This window comes from Mauremys mutica, chromosome 11 (genome assembly GCF_020497125.1).
Source record: "Mauremys mutica isolate MM-2020 ecotype Southern chromosome 11, ASM2049712v1, whole genome shotgun sequence".
NCBI classification, from domain to species: Eukaryota; Metazoa; Chordata; order Testudines; family Geoemydidae; genus Mauremys; species Mauremys mutica.
In genome coordinates, this window is record NC_059082.1 from 10799701 (window position 1) to 10822266 (window position 22566).

Below are 22566 nucleotides of genomic sequence, written 5' to 3' on the forward strand. Positions count from 1 at the left end.
TATTTAGCAGTTGGCTTCTCTTTAAGTTAAAAAAAAAACAGCTTGATATTTAAAAATAACATTTTGGTAAGCTTTTCTCCATAATTTGGGCAAGGCAATTTAAAAAAAATAACCGAGTTTAAGATGAAAACCACTTTCTGTTCATATATAGTAAATTTTACGGAGTAATTTTAAGCATTACAGGAGTCTTGTGGATAAAGAGTGTCCATTAATTTCAAGGTATCATATGAAAATAGCTATGGAAAAATCATTTGCAATGACAACCATTAAAAAAAAAATCTAGATAGTCTTGTATTGCATCCCATACAATAATGTGCTTGCAGTTCACAGCCAAGTAGTTAAACTGACTAGCAAGTTCTACCCTACTTTTATTGCTGCAGATGGGCTTTATTGAGCAACGTTGTAAAATGCTGTACATTATGTTGTACATAAATGATGTAAATAAATGATTTTTAATATTCTTTTGGTTTTAATAAACTAAGATGTTATCAGTAGCCCATATAAGGAAAAGAGTTGAAATACCTAATCTTAATTTAGCACTGTCCTTCTTAAGAGCTGTCATTTCCTGGTATCCTCTCATAATTCAATTTCAAACACATCATTTGTATAAGGAGATTTGCTTAATCATGACTTGTGCAAGTAGTACACCCCACCTTGTCCATCTTGAATCAATTATCCTCATTAATGGAGTCTGTAGAAAGAAGGAAAAGCTTCCACAGAACTTGACAAGAGTATATAAGTAGCCAGGAATAGAGGAATCTAGATATTGTCTTCGGAGAAATCTCCAATATAAAATCTCTCTTAAGGGATTAGACAGTATGACCTGGCAGAAGACTCTTCTCCTTTGTCGTCTTGGCTCCTGTTTTTTGTTGTCATGCCAGGAAACACCAGAGTTGAGCTCAAGAAGTAACCTTGGCATTACCTCTTATGAGGAGGTCAGACTAACGGAGACCTTTTCTAGTTCTGGCATTTGAATTGCCACACTAAACTGCTATCACCTGATTTTTTTTAAAGTCACTTCTATTATCTATAGAAATCTGTCCTGGCCATTATCATATTCAAATTCCCATCCCATAAGAGTGAAGAAGCACTTACTCAACTATTTTCTTCACTTATCATACAAGCCCCAAGTCCTGATTAATCTCATGTCCTAACTTAGTGTGAATGTTGGCCACTAGACATTAGCTTCACAAAAAGTCTCGAGGCCACACTTAGCTGAAAAAGTGTAACTCAGAACTGGAAATAGAGAGAACCTACAGCAAAATGTAAATGTGGGCTTGTCTAATTGAGAAGGTGAAATATGCTTTGTAAAGAAATGCGCACAGAACAACCCCTGGAGCCATGGCCCTTTTTAAAATGGAACAGTTGGGGTGCCAAAATGAGGTTTCTTTGTAACAAGGTTTCTAAGAGATTTAATTCTAAAATTAGTAAAAATATAATGTCTTTGACATTATAAAATACAGCAAAAAGAAGACAGACAATTTCAGACTAGGAAAGCAATCTCCCCCCCAGCAATGAGCTAGAAAAAGGCAAGTCTTGTTTTAAAGCTTATTCTTGGTAATCGTACATGAAGCTGGTGGGTGGATCTTTTTAATTATTGCAGTTCTGTAGATGGGTCCTTATCTCCAGGAACTCAGACACAAGGAGGTATTCTTGGTCTAGTTCTTCTAGATCACGGCTAGCCTTCTTCCCAGCAGTGAGCAATGGCTCTTTTAAATTGTTTTCAAAGCTAAAGATTGGCTCAAACTATTTTAGGCCTCGTCTTTGCTACCTTGGCCCTATCTGAAAGGAAGAAGTTTGCCCTTGAAAGAGAGTTAAACAGCTATGATTCAGTGAGTTGGAAGAATTGCAGGATGCTGACTGCCTGAAATGGTGCCTCCCCCTGGACTGGTCAAGCTTCCTTCCTTCTGGTCTGACCAAGTCATTAAGAAGTTAGACAATTCCCTTAAGATTGCTTCCAAGGAATCTCCAAAAAGGAAATACCAAGCCCTGGAAAGGTAATTTACCTAGACAGGATTTGAAAAGCAAGGTTCTCAGCTGAGGGAGAAAATCCGAGATCCCATCTGTCTGTGGAAATACAACTTCACAAGCTCCTTATCCCTTTAGTTAACAACCTGAGGCATTTCAGAGAGGTGCCCTATAGAAGCCCAAAGCACTCAGAGATTCATAAATGATTACATCTACCTGTTTCAGTTCCAGAAGCATTATACTGGTATTCTCTAAAAATTAGTTGGGGGGAGGGAGGCAAAAAATCCTTTAAAAACAAAACAAACAAACAAAAAACCCTTAGAATGTTTGAATCCTGATTTGTGCATCGTATCCTCCAATGAAACCTATTTTTTACTTAAAGGAGACAGAACCAGGAGAAAAAGTCAGCCACAGTATATACATGCTTTTAGAAACGAATTGTAACTTGTTTCTGTTGTTCTCAAGAGACTGGATCATCAGCTAGCATTAATGGGTATAGTGCCAATGACTTCAGCTACACTGATTTACACCAGTTAAGAATATGTCTCTAAAGTCTGGTACAACAGTTCATCCATTAAGGCTATTCCTCATGGGACTTTTAGCATGAGTAAAGCTAACATCTTGTAGCCCTGAAAAATAGGGTGTAGAGAGGTGAGAGGGTGAAGTAGGAAATATAGTTTGGAGACCTATAGTTAGAACAACTTATACTGAAAGCTTTTTTTTATTTATTTTCTTTCCCTTCTCTCTTCCATCCTATTTTTAAAGGAAATTTTCTACTGAGGAAACCTCTTGTATAGGGGCAGAAACTTCTTTTCAAGGAAAGGGTTAACAACCTATGGAAAATTAAGTTATATTTATACATAAAGCAAGTGCATCACAGACAGCATCTGAGTAAGGTCTCCCACACCATCCCCATCCGAGTGCAGCAGCCCAGAACTGGAATGATTAACTTTTGGGGTAATAGATAGTTGTCTCCATTGCTCATTCACTTTAGCCTCGGGGACATTTGTAAAGGTGGTGGCTGTCAATATGGGTGCCTATTTTTGCCCATTATACCAGAAAGTATTTTGTGATGAGGACCTCCCATGAGGAAAAAAAAGGTTAGTCTGAGACGACAAACCTAACTTCAAATATAGCAATCACATTTATGGTAACAAATGAACTTCAGTGTTGTTATTTAATCAAGTTGGCTGAGCCCCCGTAAAAAAACTACAATTTAAAAAAATACCTAAAACTAAAGAAAGAAGGAAGCCAAAGACTTCATCAGAAAATAAAAAAAAGAACAACAAAAGAATGGAGTCTACATAATGCTGGTGTGCAAAAATAAAATAAAATTGACAATTGCGTGAACATATTTGCAACACCTGTTCAACTGTTAACCAGATGCCTTTGTATTGCAAGACTCCAGAATGCCTACCTGCTTGTTTGATTCAATGTGCATTAAATACACCCAAATTAAAAAGCAGGAAGGGTTAGTGAAAGCTCCTTGTCACCAATCCTCATTAGAATATATAGTGAAACAGAAACATTATAGTAGAATCATAGAAATGTAGGGTTGGAAGGGACCTCAGAATATCGTTTAGTAATCCAGGGGTCCACAACATTTGGCACGTGGCTCGCCAGGGTAAGCACCCTGGTGGGCCGGGCCATTTTTTTTACCTGCCGCATCCGCGGGGGTGGCGGCCAGCACATCCCTCAGCCCGCACCGCTTCCCGCAGCCCCAATTGTCCTGGAGTGGTGAACCACGGCCAGTGGGAGCTGCAATTGGCCAAACCTGCGGATGTGGAAGGTAAACAACCTGGCCTGGCCCACCAGGGCACTTATCCTGGTGAGCCGCGTGCCAAAGGTTGCTGACCCCTGTAGTAGTCCATCCCCCTGTACTGAGGCAGGAGTAAATATACATAGACCATCCCTGATGGGTGTTTGTCTAACTTGTTCTTTAAAATGTCCAGTGATGGGGATTCCACAGCCTCCCTAGATAACCTGCTCCAGTGCTTAGCTATCCTTACAGTAAGAAAGTTTTTCCTAATAGCTATCTTGAAGCTCCCTTGCTGCAAACTAAGCTGATTCCTGATTTTTTTTAGATGATTGAACTTAATTCAGCGGCACTGCAGTGTATTATTAGTGTAGAGTCAGAATTTTCAAATAGACATCTGAATTTTGGGTGCTTTATCTAAACCACCAGACTTGCAATGTCCTCACCCATTCCCATTACTAATGGAGAAACCTAGGCTTCAGGTATAAAGCTTGTGAAGTGAAAGGCAAAATCATTAAACTGTTTAGTCCTGTGGTCAGAAAGAGCAACCACTTTCTGTCACAGCTCAGAAAGAAAACAGCATGGAAAACGCAGGATGCCACTGCATGCCCAAACAGGGAGGAAGATCTACTGCCCTGGCATGTGAGTAGTGGGATCTGATTCTCCAAACCACTAGCATGAGTCTGTACTATTTGCCTGCATTAGGGTTTTCTGGATTGATTAGTTAGTGGACAAGATTATGACGTATGGGTGTAAAAATGCATCCACATTTTGTTCAGCTTGAAACACGCTTTATTCTGAACTTTAGGTTACATTGTGATGTTAAAGATACAGCTGTCTCCTGCAAGACAACAGGCCTCAGACTTTCACAGCTGCAAGACATAGATGTCTGATTACTTAAGCTCTACTTGAAATTAAATTCCAGCCTCAAGAGAATTTGATAATAAGTGCATTGAGGGAAGAAGTTTCTTTCATGGACACAAACATGATTGCAGCCTGGTTTTATGGCAATATATTCATAGGATAATCTGACAAACCTGATGTATCCTCTCTTTCACTGCTATACTGGTATCTCTCAGGAGTCACCTTCATGATAGACCCAAATTTACCTCAAGCTCAAACAAATTGAGTGTAGCCGCCTCTTCTTTGTGTGAAGTCTAGCTTGTAGACGCAGCCCTGTGTTGAGAGAAGTGCAGAGCTGCCCCACCTGGAGGACACTCTCATAGGATGTCCCGATTTTATAGGGACAGTCCTGATTTTGGGGTCTTTTTCTTATATAGGCTCCTATTACCCCCCCAACCCCTGTCCCAATTTTTCACACTTGCTGTCTGGTCACCCTAACTCTCCGAGGCAGAAAACACACACTGCTGTAACCCTTTGTAGGGTACAACTTACTTTCCTCCTGTAGCCTTGGAGCTCAGACAAGCAGTGCATAGAGGAGGGCAAAGATAGAGCCTCCTGCCTCCTTGGGTGACCCACGTGCTCCAAAGGAGGAGGGAGGAAGTAGTCTCAGTGTTCCCCTAAACACAGGGACTGCAATTCTGCCTGCATCTCTTGAGGGTCATGCAAAGTGAGGGAGGCTGCTTATTTTGCCCTACTCCCTAACAGCATACCTCAGTAAGGGTTAAGCAGAGCCTGACACGTGAGAAAAGTAGCGTCTGTAAAGTTGAAATTACAGAAAAATCTTAATATTTGCTAGTGAAGTCAAATGATGGTAATGATGCTTGGCATTTCTACAGTACCGACCACTCCATTATTTCAAAGCAGCTTAAAATCATTAAGGGTTTAATCTCACAACACCCATATGAAAAGGGTAAGTGTAATTTTGAAGTTGGGAAAATGGAGGCCCAGAGAGATTAATGAGTTTCCACTTAGCCTTCATCTCTGTGGGTGTAGTTTTGCTCCCGTGTTTTGATGTCCATAATTAATTGCAGGCATGAATATTAGTCACTAGTGTGTCTGCTGCCTCTATTTCCACCTTCACCTGAAACCAGATAGCACTGAAATATAATAATAATTAATCTCTAGTATTTATTAGAGAGGCCACTGCATCCACAGGTACCAAAGTGCTTTAAAAGGTGAGCAGATATCATTACCTGTATTTTACAGATAGGGAATCATATCACTGCAGATATCAGGAGACAGAATTGTCTTCAAAGTATTTGTAGCTTTGAAGGCTCCAAGCAGGGGCTAGAAAACTCATGATAAAGGATGTTCCAGTGAAATTTCTAGCCACCTCCTAGAAAAAAGATAAGCAACCCAGCCTACTGATGTTTGCCTGTCCTTGATTTCTATTATTTTACATTAACTGTAAGGAAAAAAGAGAGAGAAAGTCAGCGAAGAACTCATTGGCGTTTTGCTTGTGGCCAACTGCTGCTATCAGCCATTTCTTGCAAAATCTTCATTAAAGTGAGTAGAGTTTTTAGAACTAAGTTTGCATTCAGTGATGTTTCTCCTTGTCTGGCTGGCATAACTGCAAAGACAGAGACCTACTGAAACTCTGCTGAAGACAGTGTACCAAACAGATTACACTTCTATGGCTAGAGAAACAGCATAAATGACCAAGTCCAAATCTGACTTGATACAAATGTAACTAGAGTTCACAGTCTCTGGTTATACAGGTTAAAATAGCGTGGGACTATTGTTTGTCTCCACTGTTGTTATCACCTCTGAATGGCACACAATTTCTTTATAGGTAAAGCTTTTTTAAAAAAAAATACACAGCATCTTTAAATAGAGCTGAATGTTCTGTGACTTTAAATGAAAGCTCCACTGTTGTTGGGCAAATAAATTTAAACCACTTAACATGGCAGAGAAGGTCAGGAAAGCTTATTATAGTGATCATAGCGTTACAGCTATTGCGATTGACCGCTGCTCTTTGGAATCACCAATAATCAGAGGCCGCAAGCTGTGTTTGCAGAGAAAGGTCATCATTCATTTTTTTCAAAGCATTAATATCTTTTGTTTGTTTGGCTCAACATGAAACAGGAATCGATAGAGGTAATTCACAGAGCAATTAGCCCCTCATCTGTCAAATGGTGTCTGGGTGTATTTAGCAAAAAGACCTTTGGAAAGGTTTAAAAAGGAGGAGAGTGGCTGTACAATCAACAATTTATATTTTCTACATGACACATTGTGTATGTATCTGTGAAAAGGAGGGACCTTGGGACTAAAAAAATATACATAAAGCATGCTGTAAATCTGCACTCAGGCTCTGCAAACTCACAGTGAGATGGAGTGTTATTAACTGCTTTTGGAAAAGTTTTTGTTCTGTTCTTATGGTGGATAGCTGTTTTCTATCCACGTGGCAGATATTCAGGCACAAGTTAGACAGCTGTTCAAATGCTGGTCAGATCAAATGCATTCATGCAGGGTTTCTCAAACAGGGGTCGCCGCTTGTGTAGGGAAAGTCCCTATCGGGCCGGGCCGGTTTGTTTACCTGCCCCGTCCGCAGGTCCAGCCGATCACGGCTCCCACTGGCCACGGATCGCTGCTCCAGGCCAATGGGAGCTGCTGGAAGCGGTACGGGCTGAGGGACATTGGCCAGGGGCGGCTGTAGGTATTTTGCCACCCCAAGCACGGCAGGCAGGCTGCCTTTGGCGGCTTGCCTGCGGGAGATCCCCGGTCCCGCGAATTCGGCGGCAGCCTGCGGGAGGTCCGCTGAAGCCGTGGAACCAGCAGACCCTCTGCAGGCAAGCCGCTGAAGGCAGCCTGCCTGCCGCCCTCGCGGCGACCGGCAGAGTGCCCCCCGCCTGGAGCCGCCCCTGTCATTGGCCTGCGGTGGCGAACCACGGCCAGTGAGAGCCGCGATCAGCCAGACCTGCGGACGGGGCAGCTAAACAAACCAGCCCGGCCTGCCAGGGGCTTTCCCTACACAAGCGGCATCCCAAGTTTGGGAAACGAAACCCTGCATTAATGGGACTGACACAGAACATAAACACAAAATACAGGTGGATCCGAAGTATCATTGCTAGCCCTCAGATTACAGTTCTGGGTAGCACATTTACCCACTATTATTCTGCTAGGTACTTCAGAGCCAGGCTGCTGCATATATCCAAACTAGTTAACCCAAACCCAATCCAAGGTAAGGTCCATTTACATCAGCATATTTACCCTTACCTCCAAAGGGTGTACAGAGGATTTATTTCTAGGACTCCCCAGTTCTGCTACCTGTTATTTGTTAGTTTCTCAAATTTGAGAGAGGCTGTTTTTATAGCACATATGCCTATAGTGCTAATTTAACAGCCAGGGGATATTTAGTAAGTTAATTAGGAGATTATCTGTCTCTAAGTACTTCTGCTAACTCTCTGCTGTTAAATTGGAGAGGGTTCAGAGAAGAACCATGAGAATGATTAAAGGATTGGAACACATGCCTTATAGTGATAGACTTAAGGAAATGAATCTATTTTGGTAAAACAGAGAAGTTTAAGGATAATTGGATTGCAGTCTATGAGCACCTGGGGAATAAAAAATTGATAATGGGCTCTTCAGTCTAACAGATAAAGATATAACAAGATCCAGTGTTGGGAAGTTGAAGATAAACAAATTCAGACTGGAAATAAGGTACCAAGCGTTGTGGTAGATTCTCTATCACAGGTAATTTTTATATCAAAATTGAATGTTTTTTCTAAAATATATGGTCCAGTTCATAAAGGAATTAATTCAGGAAAGTTCTACGGCCTGCGTTATTCAGGAGGTCAGTCTAGATCAGGGATTGGCAATCTTTGGCATGCAGCCACTAGGGAAAGCCCCTGGAGGGCCGGGCTGGTTTGTTTACCTACCACATCTGCAGGTTTGGCTGATTGCAGCTCCCACCGGCCGCCGTTTGCCATCCCAGGCCAATGGGGGCTGTGGAAAGGGAAGCCAGCACATCCATTGGCCTGCACTGCTTCCCGCAGCCCCCATTGGCCTGGGACAGGAAACCGTGGCCAGTGGGAGATGCGATTGGCCAAATCTGCGGACGCGGCAGTTAAACAAACTGGCCCAGCCCTCCGGGGGCTTTCCCTGGTGGTCCGTGTGCCAAAGGTTGCCGATCCCTGGTCTAGATAATCACAGTGATCCCTTTTGGCCTTATAAGTTATGAATAGGGTATTTTATAACTGAAACACATGAGTTTTGGGAGTAGTCCCCAAAGTTCAGATACTTAACCAAATCCCACCGGGACTATTTTAGGGTCTTAACTGCACAATTCTGGACTTGAACTACCATAACCATAGCCTTTGTTGCAGTAGTTTGTCATGTTTTGTCTCAATACCAGGTCTATGTCAGAAAGTACAGAATTTGTGAAAATAAATATATACACTGTGCCTCAAGTTGAACATCAACTTTGAGTTTTGAAAACATTTTGTTAATTTTAAGTATTGTAAAAATTAACCAATTTTTTTTCCAAAACTCTAAGTTAATGTTTAATTTGAAGTGCATTTTTATGTAATAAAATCATTTCCCCCAATTTTATATTAGGCTCAGTCAATTTACCAGAGGACATGTGTTCACATTACAATAAATTCCCACTGCCATTCAACTGAATTTAAGATGCATTTTTGATACTGAAATCTTACCCCAAGTTTTTGCCTTCTATGAATTTCTCTCAAGCAGTGTTTTCAACTCTTCAGTAACAGTGTCATTTAAAAAAAAAAGATGCACGCATAAAAGCTTGTTTTTGATGAAAAACCATTGTGTTAAAAATATCACCCAACTATTGGCATGTAAGTTACAAGCTCTTGATCTCCAAAATGATCTATATAATGAGTAAGAGAAAATCACAATTGAGTTAAATTTGCTGGTCTGAATCAATTTGTCCAGGGGACATGTTTTTACATCACAGTAAACACCGCTACCATTGGAACTAACTGGCATCCCTTTTATGCAGTGTAGTTGTAGCCGTGTTGGTTCCAGGATATTAGAGACACAAGGTGGATGAGGTAATATCTTTTATTGGACCAACTTCTGTTGGTGAGAGAGACAAGCGTTCAAGCCACACCTTAAAAGCTTGTCTCTCTCACCAACAGAAGTTATCCAATAAAATATATTACCTTTCCCACCTTGTCTCTGGCATACCTTTTGGCAGACTCACTATAACAGGGGTAGGCAACCTATGGCACACGTGCCGAAGACGGCACACGAGCTGATTTTCAGTGGCACTCACACTGACTGGGTCCTGGCCACCAGTCCAGGAGACTTTGCATTTTAATTTAATTTTAAATGAAGCTTCTAAAACATTTAAAAAACCTTATTTACTTTACATAGAACAATAGTTTAGTTATATATTACAGACTTACAGAAAGAGACCTTCTAAAAATGTTAAAATGTATTACTGGCACGCAAAACCTTAAATTAGAGTGAATAAATGAAGACTTGGCACACCACTTCTGAAAGGTTGCCGACCCCTGCACTATAAGTACTGAGGATTGAATAGATCCTGAAATGTTCTCCCAATCCTTAGAGCTGGTACCTCCATGGTAAGGTTTGAGGCACACTGGAGGAGTGGGGATAGACACAGGGCTTCATTCTCTGATGTTATGAATCTGCCACCTCTTATGTTTTATAAAAATATAGCCATACTCTAAAGAAGATGATTAGAACACTACAGTCTATGTCAGGGGTCGGCAACCTTTGGCACGCAGCTCGCCAGGGTAAGCACCCTGGCTGGCCAGGCCGGTTTGTTTACCTGCCGCGTCCGCAGGTTCGGCCGATCACGGCTCCCACTGGCCATGGTTCGCTGCTCCAGGTCAATGGGGGCTGCGAGAATCTGCAGCCAGTACATCCCTTGGCCTGCGCTGCTTCCCGCAGCCCCCATTGGCCTGGAGCGGCGAACCACGGCCAGTGGGAGCTGCAATTGGCTGAACTTGCGGATGCGGCAGGTAAACAAACCGGCCCAGCCAGCCAGGGTGCTTACCCTGGCGAGCCGCATGCCAAAGGTTGCCGACCCCTGGTCTATGTAATACACTAGCATAAACTGGCATGGCTCCATTAATTTCAATGACTATCTGCCCCCATAACTTACTGTAGTGTTAGAATAGTTTGAGGATCATTGCTATATAATATTGAAGTGCTCTTTTTTCATAATGGCGGGTTATGTTTTCTGTGGACTCTGCTGGTTCTTCTGATTTTGTAAATCTCTTCTTAGATAGATAGGCTGCCAATGCTTCTGCTACTAGTCCATCAGCAAAACCCCTCTTAAGTATCCATCGCAGCTACCATCCAGATAAAACAAAGTCATGCAATTGAACATGGACCCAATCTTTCTTCTTCCTCTGCCACTACTAAACAAATTTGCTAAAGGTCTCGGCCTGTTTTTTAAATAACAAGAGCTTAAAGAATTTGCTAGCGTTTCATCTTAGAAGACACTAAGTGTTAGAAGAAAGGCCAAAAATATGTTGGCAAAACTACACATCCAAAAAGTTCAAAGGTGATGCTGATGCCAAAATGTCCACCATGTCCTTAGACATCTGCTAGCCAGGCCAGCTGCATAAGACTTTGGACTGGATTATCAACTGCCATTTGTCCCTTTGAAAATCTACACTGACACATTTCCTTAAAATTCATCATAGGTGAAAATAAATGGTATATAGACTGGTCACCCAGCAACTGCAAACATTTAAACCACTAGACCAGCTCTGAGAAGGGTTTAGGTGCTATGAAGGTTAAAATATCGGCAGTCAGTCATGCTAGTTCTCCTACCAGTGAACACAGCCTGTGTCTATTACCCTGAAAGAGAATATTTCCAGGCAAACCTGTTACAAATAATTACCTCAAGCTGAAAAATGTTGGCGAAGGGGGAACCTTTATGTCTAGTAAGATGAAGGAAAAACTGAGTGTACGCAGATGGGAGAACACACAGATTCCCAACGTGACAGAGATAAAGCTAATATAGTGGAGCAGAAGTCTCACTGAAAGTCACTTAGAGCTTGTCAACATGTTGTGGGAGTGCACACCAGTGGGGAGTGAATTCTAATACTCACCAGGTCACGCAGTAACTGGCCCATGTAAACCCTGCTGGTGCAAACTGAAAGTTTCCTAGTGTGCATGGTGTAGTCTTGTTTTGAACAGTACTACATGGGCTGATTAGTGCACGACACAACTCACAAACTATTGTGCATGCCATGTAGACAAGCCCTTAGCTGCTTTTGGATCCAAATTTCAGATGAAATATTCAAACTCATGTGGAGCTAAGTATGTCTGTAATATTTGGCATCCTGGAAGTCCTTCAAGGATCCAATCCTACTCTCACTGAAAACTCCCAATAACATCCTTAGGAACAAGTTAGGGTACAATGGATCTTTCTGAGTGTATCCTTAATTACTAGCCCTTTCTTCTGCTCAACAGTAAAATAATAGCTTTTAAAAATATTTCTATAAGCATAAAAGACCATAGGGTAAATGTTAAACATAGGTGCATTAGCAGGATTTGGTCTATATTCCACATACTCTGCTATCCACATTTAACCTTGAACATTAAGTACTGTATCTCAAACATGGTTCCTATTAATGTCATTTAGTTGTGAGTAAATCTTCCTGAGTAACCTCATATGGTCCCAGTGTTTTGATTCTTCTGGAGATTGGTCTGAATTCCCAAGTTCAGATACAGATCAGGATTTCAAGCCTCTTCTTGCTGTGCCATGGAGTTTAGTCTCAGTCTCCCACACATTGTTTCTTCACCTCGAACAAAGCTTCTCCATATGCTGATCACATACTTTTTATTTTACGTGATGCTGCATTTGGATTATAGCGGTCTCATTTTGTACAGACCCTGTAACAAATTGTTCTTTTGTACCACTACCAAACCTCTCAGGGTAAAAACATACTGGGGGGGGGGGGAGAATGGGGGTGGAGGTGGGGAAAGCTTGATAAAAATTACATGAAGGCAAAATTAGAGACTTGCTAATAAAATCAAATTTTCTTGACACTTTTAGTCAATGCAAAAATAATTGTGGGAATATAAAAGGCTTTTTATGGTCAATTATTCTTGTCTTAGTAAGTATCTATAATCATAACCACCTCTGAATAGGTACTCAGTAGGGAGAAGAGAAACTTCCCTGCAGGACCATAAGGAAGGTAATACGTTATCACATGCATGCATAAAATATATTAATATTGAGATGGTGCCAGTGTTAAGGTCAGATGGTTAGACATCTTTTTTCCTCCCAGAAAATATACTATTCAACCTGATTGGACTGCTGACATTCAATTGATCTGTATTATTCCTCGCGACCAAGCATATATGTGCCTAAATGCCTCAGATAATAGGTATTACAGTATTAGGTAAAAGCCTCCTTGAAGTCTTGAGCAATATCAGAAAGGCATGACGTGTAAAATAAGAGAGATTAAGATGACACCAGAAAGCTTTGAGTGAGGTGTCATTTTGCATTTAGAAAGAGAACTGGAAAAGTTACGAGAGAAAGTGTGTGTGTGTGTGAGGGAGGAGACCCCTTTTTTCCACTAGATGCCCTTAAAGGCTTAAAAATGATCTGTTAACAGAAATGAGTTTCTCCTGGGTTTCAGACACCATTTATTATTCTGGGAAAGAGATGAGGAGCAAAAAATCATGGAAAAGACTGGCACATTTATGCTTAGTTGTAGGTAGGATGCTTCCCATCAGCAGTGTGATGAAAATATACTGTGTCAGCCAGATGTTGGCATGCTCATAATTTTCATGAGGTCCATCACTGAGCAAAGAATACAAAAATATTTGGGGGAGGTTCTTTTGGAATCTGAGTTGAAGTGCATTGTTATCCCAGATATTTTGCCTGGGAAATCCAGATTATTCTTGATAATGAAAGGGGAAAGAGATGCATGCCCAGTAAATAGGGAGCTTGAACCCAGATTCCCTGGCTGCCACCCAGACGTCTTGGACTACAAATGGGCTCATCTGATCTCTCCTAGTCAATTTCATTCTGGAAAGTAGCCAGTGGGCCTAGTTCATGACCCACTGATGTCATTATAATTCATTTTCTCTCACCACCATGCCTTCTGAACTTTCCATTTTACAATTGGCCTTTTTAATAAATGAGAGAGTCATGAATAGAATTCATAAGCATTTCTAATGATTTATAATCTCTCTCTTTTCCCCCCTATCTTTAAAATGGACTATCTTGCCGTCACTGGGAAAACCGTTTAGGGAGGTTTACTTCTTTTATCATAAAATCTGGTATAGTTTTTACAGGCAAAATAAGTGCTGTAGTCACCTATTTAAAAGGAGGAGATATTGTCAATGTAAAAAAGGTCTCTTATGATGGACATGAATCAGCGAAAGAAACAACATAATAAGCCATAATAAGTTCTGGTCTTAGGCATCCTCTAGTCACGAATGTGTCATGTTTTTTCTTTAGATACTCAGACGTGGCATTTTTCTGTTGCCTGTGTTATGCTGCTGCTTGCATGGCACCGTAAGAACACTCAAGAGAAGAATCAAACAGGCCTGGCGTGTATAACCTGCAGCCTATGCCTGCACAAACAAGACACTGCTGAACTTGGCTTGGGTGCTGTCCTGAAGCATTGCCTCATTGAACTTGTTTAACCCCTCCCAGCTAAAATAAACTTTCCTGAGATTAGTTCACTTATCCTCGGCATGGATCTTTTCACCCCTGGGTTGTAGGAGCTGAGTGGATGATCAATGCATTTGCAGCCTGCACTATAATTTAACTTGCTGTGTCTGACAGGAGATGTGGAATTGCTAAAGAGAGGCTTTACTTGTAATCTTCTTATCATCTTATCCTAGAGTGTTTGTGAAGGAGGAGGCCTCTCCAGCAGGGACTCTGAGTTGAGGGTTAATGCTGAGATAGAGAAATTGCCCTACAGTTCATCTGACTCTGTGACCTGCTCTGGACAGCTCGAGAACTCTAGTCTCTAACTGATCTGGCTTTCCTGAACTAACACCCTTTGCCTTTCTTACATGAATTCATTAAGAAACATTGCTGAAATGATGGTGGAGAAAAAAATCAGTCTCTCTGTCCTAGCTCTGTATCTCTCTGTCTAATCTTCTTTACAGAGTTCCTGATTCTATCTCAGATCTTCATGGCTAGACCACAGTTAGCAAGGGGAGAGCCTGTGTGTATGATAAACGGTGATGAGATGAATGGCTTAGAGATACTAAAAATGAGAAGGAAAGAAGGGTCAGTGGGATGGAGGGGGGAAAGGTGCTAGAAGTCAGGATCAGGGAACAATGGGACATTGGCGAGAGGTCATAAATTCAAAAATGGAACAAGTGCAAAGGCGGGATGAAGCGAACAATGGGAAAAAAAAGAGTGTAAAGAATTCTAAAGAGAACATGGAGGTGGCAACTAAGAAAAAAGGTAGGGATGGAAATAAAATGAGAGGCAGCGTATCCTAATGGACAGGGCCTCGGAGGAAGAGCCGTGTTCTAATTGGGCTGTGAATTGCCTTGCTGTGCAGCCTGAGCTAAATTGCTTATTTGAGGGGTGACTAGAGGAAATTAATGGCCCAGCTAAACTGCCACTGCTGCCAATGAGAATCTCCCCCATTGAATTCACTGGGCGCAGGATGCGGCTCTAACAGAAGGGAATTGCGAGGGACCAATAAGGGAGAGTGCAGAGAGAGCTAGTTAAAGTAAAAAGGGAAGGAGACGTGGGATTTTAGGATTAATCCAGAGGCTAATGGGGAGTGGCGACAAGCCATGAAAACCAGGTTTTGTAATGTAACATCCTGTAGACATAAGTGAAATGTCTTAAAGCTTTCACATGCAGTCATACTGTAAAGTTGATAATCCTACAGAAGAGCATGGAATTAATTAAAACTCCTTTAAAGAGCTATTAAGGGGAATTCCAAGTTCTTTACTGTCTGAGTGCTGTTTCACACAGTTGTTATTGATTAGACTTGAGCTGTAAAGTGGTTTGTAAGAATTAGAGAAGGGCAAATGGTTAAGAAATAGACACGGTGGGTGTTCAAACTTGAGCAGACCCAAATCAAATGGCTGCGTGGCCATTCAAATGGCTGCATGGGGGAGGGCTAGCTCAGTGGTTTGAGCATTGGCCTACTAAACCCAGGGTTGTGAGTTCAATCCTTGAGGGGGCCACTTAGGGATTTGGGGCAAAAAGTGGTCCTGCTAGTGAAGGCAGGGGGCTGGACTCAAGGTCCCTTCCAGTTCTAGGAGATTGGTATATCTCCAATTTTTTTTTTAAACTGTACTGTTAGAAGGTCCTCTTCTTTGAGAGAAGAATGGAAAAGAAACTTTGGAAGATGAACCCCTCCCACCTAAATGAGTTTCCTGGGGACTCTTTCCTCACCCATGGATTTTTCAGATGCCATCAAGCCCATGCTCTGTAGGGCTTCACTTGGACTTGAGGCACATGCAGTGCAATCTTAAATGTCGATGGCCCATCAAAGACTTAGAGTGTCCAGAAAATTGAAAACAGCAGGTTCTATCCAAAGAAAATATTGGCCCAGCTGATACTGCTTCTGATCCTGTCCTAGACCCAAATGTATTAGACCCAGATTTAACGTAGATCTTGCTGAAACTTCTTGAAGTGGCAGGCCCCAAACCAAGCTTTTTAAGCACAGTTAATTGCAACTATACAGGCTGCATATTCCCTATGTGACCATCTAGGCACTCTTTTACAGTATGACCTTTCTTTTCATTGCAAGACCCTGAACCAAGCAATGGAAGATTAAAGGCTACAATATCAGATACTCTAATGCATGTTAGTACTGAAATAAACTCACCCCCATCTTGCCAAACACAGATCTGGGCCAAGGTAGGTGAGCCATGCATTTGTGACTGCTGAAATTGACTATATTAGTCTGAAACCCAACAAAGTAATCAAGCTATTTCTCCCACAGGCTGGGAAGAAAGAAAGAAATTACTTCTGATTTTACATTTTTAGAAGATGCACAGATACTCCAGCAGTGGTTCTCAAACTGGGGCCGCTGCTTGTGTAGGGAAATCCCCTGGGGGGCTGGCAGGTTTGTTTACCTGCTGGGTCTGCAGGTTCAGCTGATCGCAGCTCCCACTGGCCGCGGTTCGCCGCTCCAGGCCAATGGGGGCTGCAGGAAGCGGCACAGGACAAGGCAGTTGTGCAGCATAAATGGACATTGTCATTTCTATGGAATGTTTGAAAATGGAACTTACTGTACGGAGTAAAATCAGTGCCACATCATGCCCTTTTCAGTGCATTTGGGTGTATGTAATTTTAGTCTAAATGTAAGTTTCTTTGCTTTTCTATTCTTCCTCTACCTCCCCATTGCCTGATATAGAACATCCTTACGTATCTTTAGAGTTATTCAAAGCTATCAGCCTTTTGTTTGCAAGTATTTATGGTGCATGCAAAACTCCTGACGTCAAAATCTCACCTCTCCTGCTGGCAAAAACTGAAATAATTAGTTAGTGGAAGAAACGGAATTTTCATGGTTTTATTCTGGGACAGAGTTTTGGCCAATTTTTGCAGTGAAACAGCTTTAATGGCCTGTAGGAAACATGACTCTTCTTTGGAAGAAAACAGTGAAAGGCAAACCAACAAAATCATTTCACTGTGAAAATTTTGACCTTGGCTGGGAAGAAAAAAGGATGATATTGTGGTCAAAGCATGGAACTTTAATTATACATAGCTCTGCCATAGAGTTCTTGTATGGCTCTGTAGGATCATGCTTAGGATCTGATGTTCTGTCCTCAATTCCCAATGGTGATGGAGCCACACAGCACTTTATAGAAGGTGTTTACCACTTCCTAGGATTGTGCCCTTAATACTTACTACTGAGAGTCATTCCATTGACTAGAACAGTATCAAGCGTTTGCAAGACAAGACTGTGCATGTCCTGTGCCTCAGTTCTCCATTTGTAAAATGGGATAATAGTTATCTACCTCCCAAGAGCTAATTTCATTAGTTTTTGGAATGTGCTTTGATGTCTTTGAAAGGAAGGTACTATCCAAGTGCCCACAATTATTACAGGTTTGTTTTCTGTACCATCTTGTGTCCTCCCAAGGAGCCTGCACCATTTAAGTCAGAATTTCATCATCAATTTCAGTAGAAGCAGATCCCGAGTTTCTCCAAACTACCTGAACAACCCACATTCTATTATGGAAAATATCAAATACATACCTGTACAGACAAAAAAAACAAAAACAAAACCCACCAACTTAGTCCTTGATGTAAAGGAATGCAACCAAAAGAGAATGACTTTATTTTCTAGATCAGCCTAGGCCACTCACCAATTAAGGCCAAACTTGTATCTCCCCATCTCCAGGAGAGTAGCACAGACAGACTTGTTAAAGCAGAATAGCACACCAATTGCAAAACTGCCCAAGGAAGGGCCCACAAAATCAATCTCAGCCAGTGCATTAGGAAATACTTGCTTGACATTTGCTGTTCCTGTCAGGCCTAATAAAGAAATTTTTACCTGCATTTGCCTATTCAACACTTCAGCCCCTCAGCCAATTTTGGAAATTATTTCTGATTTATGGCTTTCTTTCTGGCGGGTGTCGCCTCGCCTGTCAATTATCCTTCAAAGGAAATGCTAAGTGAACACTAGCGGGGTAAAATTAATAAGGCAAACCTTTACTCAAAAAAAAAAAAAGTAGGCACAGGCTTGTAGAAGGAATAACTCCCAGGCTTTAACTTAGTTACTGCTGGTGATATTTACAGGTGACATGGAAAGGATGCTGGGGAAAAAAATCTAGTTTGCAGATGGGAGAGGCTTTGGACTCCTCCCCTTCAAGACCACCATGGCGACTTCAGACCTCATTATCATAAGGTTTCCCAGGCTTTGTAATTTGCAGTTCCTCTTCAGAATAACCTTTTCCTCACTTGCAAATGCTTAAACACTTTGTTCATTTCCCCCCAATTTGAAAGAACAACGAGCTTTGATCAGTGCTACTTATGTGCTCTGTGTAACATTTCTAGTCCACCTCCTACTGCACACAGATGCGTGCAAGAAATCCATGGAAAGAAATTGTTGGGTTCTCTCCACCCACTCCTCCCCTCCTTGTTTCTGTTCACATCACAGATAGCACATGCCTAATTTTCATAGTCATAGACTTTAGGGCCAGAAGGACCATAATGATCATCCAGTATGACATCTCACATAACACAGAACAGATTCTGGCCTCAGAAGCACAGCATGCAAAATTCCACAGCCTTCATCGACAACCATATGCACTATGTTTCCATCAGACCTTACAAGCTAACCCTGGATAGGGAGACCTTCAAATAGTGTCCAGGGGAGATAGTGTGACTTATTCAGTAGGTGATGCTCTTCTTTCTGAGTCAGCACTGAACCATTGCATCAGTATGGCGCTAGGGGCACTGTGCCATTGGTAAAAGAGGTTCAGCTTTTGATTCAGAAAAATTCTCACTACAGTTTCATGAATATTGCAAGGCTTTCATTCACCTTCGGATAATTAGCTCTGCTGTTCAGTCACATGTATTCATTTTTCCATGTGACTTTTTGATGACAAGAATGTTCCTGGAAAGCAAAAGTCTCACCAATAATCACATGTGTACATGTTCACATGAACTTTTGAATGGGAAGGAACGTATCCAAGTCTTCCTCCTGCTTATAAAACTTTCAGTCAATCCAGTCAATGGACAGGAACAATGCCATGTGAATAAGATGTGACAGTTCATGCAACATGAGTTCAGAAAAGTCTTGATGGACAGTCTAGAAGCAATCTACACAGGAGCATGAAACAGTAATCAACTAATACTGAAAAATGACCACCTCAATAAAAATAATAATTTCTCTGTGAGCAATTCAGAATCAGAAAAAGTGCTCATTATGAATAGAGCGGGTGAAAAGCAGAGACTTTTTTTGTGATGGGGGGAATTTCATCCTTTCTTCTTCAAAAAAATTAAAAATTTTAATCAATTCTAATAATGAACAGTACTAACCACTTGTGCTTCTTAAAGCTATATAGGTACAGAAATGGAATCAAAGAATTTAAAATGCTTTCAGGATACTTTGAGATAATGGGCTCTATATAACATATTCTGTAATCAATAACATATATCCATTACTGGAGACTTGCAATCATGGTATCTCATTCTGTACAATCCTTTGCCAGTCTTTTTGTGGATGAATAATCTTTTGATCCACCCAGAATTCCACATCATCCATCCAAAATCTCCTTTTTCTGCCTGGTGTTTCTTTACATCAACATTCGCTTCTAGTACCCATCAAGTGCATCACCCACTGAAACTCTCTGAACATACTCTGCGAAATAAATCTTTAAAAATCTTTTTTTTAAAGTGAGATGGTGCTTAATGTTATACATCTGAGATTAGAAGACCCTGATCCCTAATATCTGTTTTACAGCTGTTTGAAACCGATGAAATCAATGAAATGGCTATTTTTGTATCAAAACATGCAACACTGATGAGTTTAGATCTGAAGACACATTTTGCTTATAATATGCCCATTTGCACTTGGATAGTCTCCCCCCCCCCCCCCGGTGAAAAAAATCATGAAACCAAGCAAGGTTTTCAGCAAAGTTTGTATAGACAAGCAAACAATGCAAATGTTGAGTTCTCTGTAGTTTCATTATCAATGTTTCACACAACTCTTGTCTTAATGAAAGAAATATCTGATTGTTAGCCTGTGTAAGAAGTGGATTACTGCTGAAGGTATCAGATCCTTTAGGAAGTTTGCGGAATTTAAATAAAAACTGAACAAATAAAAAAAACAAAACAACCAACCTACAATATAGTTGCCCCACATTAGAGTATTAAGTGACAGATTGTTTTTATAGTGCTCTGCAGTAAGTCAGAATTTGCCAGCAGTTAACAGTGGATATCCGAGATACCACAATTTTTCCCTATACTAAAATAGGAAGTAGCTATCTGATTGGTGGGTTTTATGGTAATCAATAACAAACATTGACTGTTTAGTTATTTTTATCTTATATAATGTTTGGAAAGGGCCGTCAATGTTCCCAGCTTTACTAGAAGGAGTTTGGACATGGCCCTAATGAGATACATAAACCTAGAAGAGGACTTCTGTTTTGTAGAAAAATAAAACCAACATTGGGCCAAAACTGCTGGTCCTTACTCAGTCTATAAATAGCAAACTTCCATTGGTTTCACTGGATTTGTGCAATCCTCTAGGGCTGAATTTGGACTCCATGACCTCAAGATTTTGCTACCAGACTTGTGCCATCAGCATTGGTTGGACCTCCAGAAAACCGGGCTCCTTGATAGGAAAAGGCCCAGGTGACCTGATTTTTCAGAGCTGCTGAACGGCAGCCACTCAGATTGATTGTGGACCTAGCACATTTTTTCATGTGACCAGTTCATCCAGTAATACCCTTGCATATCAAGGACATACCAACATCAAAGTAAGAAATCTCTTAGGCCAAGTTGGGCTGGGTATGAGTCCACATGAAGCAGGAAGAGTTAAAAAAATAGGTTTGTTTTCCTTTCTTGTCAATGAAAGTGCATGGTCCATACAAATGGTCCATCTTCCTGACAGAAGACTTCATGTGCATTTACTCTGTATGGCAGAACCCTTATTCTCCTCCATTTGGATCAATAATTTCTAATTTGGAGACCAACAAGGTCCTGTGAAGGTCTGCTTCAAATCAACGTGGTTGAGCTGAAATACTAATCTACCTCCCCCTGCATCTGAATGTTTAGACTGTATCCATCTGGGTTGCGGCCTGGCTATGTCACAATTTCATCATCTCCCTTAAAGGTGGGAGCAGGAGGGGAGTTTGGTTGAGTGTCAAAACCTGTATAATTAAGAGGCAAGAGTTCAATGTTCTGAATGAAACGTCCTGTTTTCTACAGCCTTGGGCTACTGAACCACAAATAAATCCCATTTTAATGAAAACAATCTTATTTGGTCTACAGCATTCAAAAGTCCAGCAACATAATGAGTGTACAGAGAAACCTCATCATCCTGGCTGTGCAGAGGGTTGCCTGCACACCCCGTATATAATTATGTACAGACCACATATGTACCTTTATCGCAGGCAGCTGGAGAGAAATGAGCAACAGTTCTGAAGCCAAAGAGAGTCAAGAACCACAGCCTGTGCTTTTTTATGTGACTATTACTCTGAGCAGCCTCCTTTAATTTTCCATCCTTTCATTTTAACAAAAGCTTGAACACTTCTCCATAGGTTTGCTTATTCCACAGAGAGGAATAGAGTAAGTGGGGAGGAGGGGGGCGAGGGGGAGAGTGGATTTCCAATATTATGTAAAACATTTGGATTCATGAAGCAAGCTGGAAAGGGCGAAGAAAAAAAAAACCTTTAGGAAAATAGTTTTCCGTTGAAATCAGTGTATAAAGTACATTCCACTGGGAATATGTTTTTTCTAAGCTAAATTTTCAGACTCTTTCTACACTTCCCATGCCAATTGTCGGCAGAGAAATTGAAGGGGAAAAAACTAACCCTTGGGGTTTCACAGCTTTGCACATTGAAGAAATCAGGGATCTTTCTACAGTTATCAAAATCCAGCATTTGTTTTAGGAAAGAATCTGGCATCCCTCAGTCGTTCACACTTGAGGATATAATGACTGGAAAGATTAATTTTTCATGGTATTATTTTTGTAGTTCTTGAAGAGTTTCATGTTTTTGTTTGATTTTTTTTACTTTATTATTGGACGCCTACATCTGAGAGTTATCGTTTTCATAGAAGAAAAGATGCCACCATAGAATTTCCCATAAGTTATCTCTTTTATATACATCAAAGTCCAACGGTTAACTAACTTCAGCATGACTGAGGTCACCCAACTCGTGCTGAATGCCAGAGAGTGTAGCTACTAAGACAACTGTAAATATAAGAAAAAAATTAACTGTCTGCCAGAAAGGCACAGGTCTGCCTCTCCAAAGTTACTCTAGTTAGAATCCATCCAGTGCAGCTCTGTTGTAACATCATGTGATAGAACTCCCCCTTT